This window comes from Chionomys nivalis, chromosome 8 (genome assembly GCF_950005125.1).
Source record: "Chionomys nivalis chromosome 8, mChiNiv1.1, whole genome shotgun sequence".
Taxonomy (NCBI): domain Eukaryota; kingdom Metazoa; phylum Chordata; class Mammalia; order Rodentia; family Cricetidae; genus Chionomys; species Chionomys nivalis.
This window is the reverse complement of record NC_080093.1, coordinates 64948066-64954131: the sequence shown is the minus strand read 5'-3', so window position 1 is coordinate 64954131 and position 6066 is coordinate 64948066.

Here is a 6066-nt window from a genome sequence, read left to right as displayed (position 1 = left end):
GCACCAACGTTTGTCTTTCTTTTCTACCTTGCCTTCTGAGACTACGTTCTCTTTTCTACACCCTGTCACTGCCTCTGGCCTCATGCAGCTCTGAGTTTGAGATAGTCATATTAATTTGTGCAAACTCACACAATCTGTGCTACATGCCCCCCAAACACACCTGCCACAGGAGAGGTTTGCTCTCTACTACTTCCAAATGCAATGTGTTTCAAACCAGTCATTGTTACCGTAGCAGAGTACTTGAGGCTGGGTAATGTGCCAAGAGCAGCACTGAACTCTGGGAAGCCCAAGATTGAGGGGCTGATGTCAGGCATGGTGGTAGACATCATATGGCGAGAAAGAAAGAATATGAGAACCTGAACTTGAGGCTTCCAGATCCCCTTGTAGTTGGTGTTAATCCGGGCCTGAAGGTGGAGCCTCACTGCTTAAGTGCTTCACATTAGACCCTGCCTCCTGACACTCTTGCACTGGAGACTCAGTTTCTATCACTTGCTTGGTGGAGGGGAAGCAGATTCAAGCCTCAGCACCATGCAATTTTTAACCTTTGGGCAGACTCTCAGGGCTTTGCCAATGATCCATGAGTTGGGTTCCAAAGAGAGAGTTCTGCAAGGGGAAGAAGCCACCCTCTTGCTGCCATATACATGGTACTGGGGTCTCATCCAGGTATACTTCCTAAGAGCTCCAGCTATAAGGTTTTCTCTTTTTATGCTGCTGAGAAGTGCTGCAGAGACTCGAGACCTGAATCAGGAAGGAGTCTGTGCCTGCCGATGAAATGCCCGGGTCCACAGAGGCTATCTTACCACCAAGGGTCAGCTTTTGGGGCCACTTCAGGAGCAAGGTGCTGAGTGAGGGTGTGGACCATCCCAGCCGCCTGAGCACCTGCTGTGGCCCAGATGCTGCATGCCACACATCAGCCGCATTGCCTCTGTGACCCTGCATTCATGGTTTACGTGGAGATGACATTCTCCCCACCCTATCTTCCAGCAGAGGGTCTACAGGTGTGGAGCAATGTGTGCAAAGTGAAAGAGATGCTCCAGGAGGACTCTGGCTGCTCTGTCCCTTCTGCAGTTTTCCTCCAGGCAGGCTGGTGGGCTCCTGAGCATCCATAGCCCCACTGTTCTTTATGTCTGTGGTCTCCCCTTAACCTTGGTTTTCTTTTCAAGGTTTTTGGTTACCTCTAGTGAGCCACAATCCAAAAGTACCAAATGGAAAATTCCAGAGGTAAACAATTTACATGTTTGCAATTGCATATGGTTCTAAGAAGAATGTTGAAATCTTATGTCACCTTGCTCTGTCCCACCAGGATGGGACTTGGACCTTTACATGAACAGTGTCCCTCGATATTCACACAATACCTGCTCACGACTGCTTAGAAACCTCAATGACTGTCACAGTATCTATGAGTGTTTATGTTCAGGTAAGTCCTGTTTCTTAATGTCAACCCCAAAGCACAAGAATAGTGATGCTGGCCATGTGGATAAGACTAAGAAAGGCCGTGGAGAGTTCCATTTAAGAAAAAGGAGGAAAGTCCTCAATGTAAGGACAAAAAAAGTTATTTGCCAGTGGTAAGATCTAGTAGGGAGAAGGAAGCGATATCCTTGTGAGGAAATCACAAAGAAGGAAAGAGAAATGTCTGCTAATTTTGTCCCTGTACAAACAACTACAGAAATGGCGAGCTTGGTGCCTATGAAGAAAACCTTAACTTCTCTGCACTTTCCATGGTTTTGGGCACTCATTGGTGGAAATCTTGGAACAGACTCCCCCAGGATAAGGATAGATCACTGTCTTCTTAATTTTTCTAACTTCTGGTAAGCCTTATATGCATTTTCAAATTCTTTGACACTTTCATACATGCATAGAATGTATTTAGATCACATCCGCCCCCAACTCCTCTCCTCCGAGGTGCGTATTTAGAAGGGCCGTGTTCTAGCCTGGCTTCTGACTTATTTTATCTGCCTTTGTACAAGACTCTTCTGTCTGTTGGCTCCAGTTTTTTCCATCTTTAAAAATTAAGCTGTGATAAATTTTTAGACATGGGAGTCAATTAAAAAGAGAACAGCATTCAGAAATAGATAACACCTCGATGGTCAATCAACCCCCACCCCCCGCACAGGTGCTAAGCCAATCCCCTGATTGATGGGAGAGTCTTGCACCAAATTGTGTGGAAACAGCTGCATGTCCAGGCCTCCAAATAAGTGAACCTTGACCCAGCCTGCCCCACGCACTAGTTTCTCCTGAAACTCACACACAAATGGTAAGTCAAAAGTTGAAACTTCCTAGAAGAAAACACTGGAGGAAATCTCGACAACTTTGGGGCACGCAAAAATATGCCTTTGGGGAACAAAAATGATTGTAAGTGATGGACTGGGATTCATCACAATGGGAAATGCCTGCTCCTGAAACACCACAAGAAAAATCAAAAAAGCAAGGGCAAAGTGGGACATTTGCAATTTCCATGTCTGGCAAAAAATTACATCCATAATACATAAAAGAGATAGCCTTACGGAATGAGTAGAAGAGACAAGCATCACCAAAGAAAGGTTTGCAAATGACCAACGGCATACCAAAAAGTCTTGATATCAAGAATCATCAGGCAAATGGAAATTAAAACTGCAGTGAGTCACCACACCACCACACACCCCTAGGATAGGTCTGCCAAAAGATGTGGAATGATTGAAAGTCACACTTTGTGCTTGGGGATGCAAAGTGATCTGGTGTTTGTGTGCCTGTGTATGCTTCTGTGGCTGTAAGAGCACTGGTACAAGGGTTATTGTATTCTTGGGGGGCATATGTGATGATGGGTACACAGGTAGAGGGTTTGTGTGTGTTGCTGGAGTGCACATGTGTCTAGGGATGCACAAGTAGAGGGACTGCATGTGTTGCCGGGGTGCACATATGGCTACATGTGCACAGGTAGGGGGTACATGTGTTGCTTGGGGTGCACATATGTCTAGCGGTGCATATTTGGCTGGGAATGCATATGTGTGTGTGAAGGACACAAATTGATGTTGAGTATCTCTTCGGTCATTCTCCACCTCATTTAAAAAGATTTTCCATTGCAGTTAAATTTATTGTGTGTGGGGGCAAGCTAAACTTGTAGGAGTTAATTCTCTCCCTCCACTATGTGTATCCCAGGGATCAAACTCAGGTCATCCCATCCATGCTGAGGGGCAAGCACATTTATCCACCCAACCATCTCACTGGCCCTCCAATCAGTTTTTGAGACAGGGAAGCTTCCTGTCTCCATGACCCTCCTAGGTGTGGGGTTACATGCTCAGTTTCTATGTGGGTGCTTAGCATCGACTCTCAGGTCCTCACGCTTGCACAATGAGTGCTTTTACCCACTAAAACATCCCCCTTCCTCTACCTCTGGAATGCTAGGATTACAGGTATGTGCCACACACAGTTTATGCACTACTGGGGGCCAAATCCAAGACTTAGTACTTGCTAGGCAAGTACTATACCAGGTGAGCCCTATCCCCAGACTCCAGCCTATTTCAATAAGCGGGAGAATGTGTCCCAGACAAAAGAATGGGCTCTGACCATTAACTTGAGATGGTAGATGGTGGGATCATATGCTAGCTCTGGGGACAGCAGCTTCCAGACTGACCCTACCTCAGAGTCACCTAGACAGTTCATTCAAACAGGGTCTCTTGACACTTCTCTTACACCTTTGAGACCAGGGTCTCTGCAGAAGAACCTGGCATTTGCATGGCTGGTAAAAACTCAAGAACAGTTCTCATATGCATCTCAAGAAAAGGTTGGATGGGGACTTCAGGGGCTACCCTGGACTCTGAGCTATGATCAGATGGGGATAGGGGGAATCAGGCAGAACGTCTGCTACAAAGTCTCCACAAGGAGGCTCTAAAGCTGTCTTCTGCTCTTTTTGTTGGCCCCATCTGGAAAAGAGGATGGGAAATGGGAGGTTGGGAGGGAAGATGGGTTTTAGCAAAGCTAGGACCAAGCAGAAGGTGACTTGTAAAGTACCACAAGCCAGGAGCAGGAGTGGGAGAGTAGTAGGGGAGGGGGCTATGTGGGGCTTCCTATTTCCCTCTGAGAGTCTGCACCATTGGGACCCAGGTGGCCAAGTATCAATGCTGGGCTTCCAGTTCGATGACCTCAGGACTTAGTCAACACGTAAGTTGGGTGTCGGTGTTCTCCTGTATCAGTCTGCTCACTGACTCAGTCATGCCAGGCCCTGCTTTCAGGGTGTCTGCAGAGATTTTTCCCTCTGTCCCCTTTCACCCCATCATGCCCGCACCTTCTTGTTTTGCCCTTCCGAAAAGAAGGGAGTACAGTTATTGGGGAACAGGCTTTGCACTCTTAGGGGTTGCTTCAGTCTAGAAAGAGTCAGCTGTAGTCAAGGGGAGTGGGGGAGTGGGACTGATGGCTGTCTGACAGCTGAGAGCCAGCCCTGGCTGATGCTCCTTGGAACAATGGCCTCCGTCCTTATCTGTTTGCCCCGCTATTGTATTCTGTTGTCTTCTTTGTGAATAGTCTTGCTCAGAAGCTCCTGTATTTACTTACCAGCTTATATGCTCCATCTTCTGTTTTTTTTTTCTCCCACCCCCATTCTCCTCCCCATGTCCTAAGTACCCAACACAGCACCAGGTACTCAGCAGGTACCTCTCTCAGCCAATTCCCGTTACTAACAACACTGTGGGAATGAAACTTTGATAATAGATTTTTCCTGTCACCTCTCAAGTTCCTGTAGACATTAGACATCACAGAGAACGCTGTTTTCTAAATCAAAATATTCATTATGATCCATGCTGTTTGCAATTTTCTCCGTCTGAGTCACTACCCTGGAGTATGCCTCGGGAGGAAATCAGTCCCCTCCTGGGAATGCCACGGTGTGATAGCTGAGATCAGAGCCCTGCTCTACCCTTGGTGACCTTGGTGGTGTACTTGTCTGCTGATCCCAAACAAGAAGCTTTCTCGATCTGCTAGAGCAGCTAGGGTCACCAGCCTGGATGACATCAAGATGGATGTAAGAAGCTTCAGGACTCCATTACAATTCCCCAGACACGTGTAGACTGCATCAAGCGACTCAGAAGGCTGGGCGCCCTTCAGGCACGCAAACACCAGGAGATAAAACGAAGATCCCCCTGTTTGACGTTTCCCCCCTCCCTGTTTATCTCATTAAAACCAAATAGCTGTGCAGTGCTGAAGTTTGTTCCTGGACTCATTAGGTGCCTCCTCGTAATTGTGGGCTTGAAAGAAAGCTCGAGGCACGGCCTCTGGGGGAAATTAAGCTCAAAGAGCATGGGAAGAAGAAAATGCGTAGGAGCTGGATAATTGCATGCCCGTGTCTCTGGCAGTGGGCTCAGACACACCGAGCAGCATATGGGGATCTGGCGTGAAGGAAAGACTGAAATGAAGCTCAGTTCAAACAAATGCTGAACAAAATAAGCCAGGGGGACATTTGTGGACGAGACTCTAGCTATTCGTTTGGCGACTTTACCCAATAATTGGCTCTGCTTCTCTCGGGTCTCTGACAGCACTCACCAGCATCCACCTCCTCTGAGAGGAGAAGAAATGTTTGCAGCTGCTCTCTGTGATGTGGGTCAGTGGACCCCAGTCAGAGGACAGTTTCCCTCCGCTCCCACAAGAGGCATGCTCTTTGATAAAGTCACCTGCAAACCTGCCCTAGACACGTAGGGCTCCTAATGCCACACTATCCTTTAAAAGGTATTAGATTTTGCTTGTTTGACTATAAATTCATTTCTATGAGTCACTCTGGTAGGAGAGAGAGGAAAAGCCACAAGCTTTAGAATCAGAAGGATGTTTGATGATTAATAATGCCTTCCTAAAGATGTCTTGCAACACAATCACATAACTTTGCCAGAATGATTAAGTTAATCAACCGAAGATAGGACAGCATCCTGTGTGGTGTAATTAGCACCTCAGTTACCATCTATAGGGTTCTTGAAAGATGAACGGGGTAGGTGGGTAAATATGGATCAGCAGGTAGAGTTGCACGATGGATATCATGTAGTTGACCCTACATGATAGAAGAAGAGCATCAATTCTCACAAGACATCCTCTGACCTCCACACCCATGAA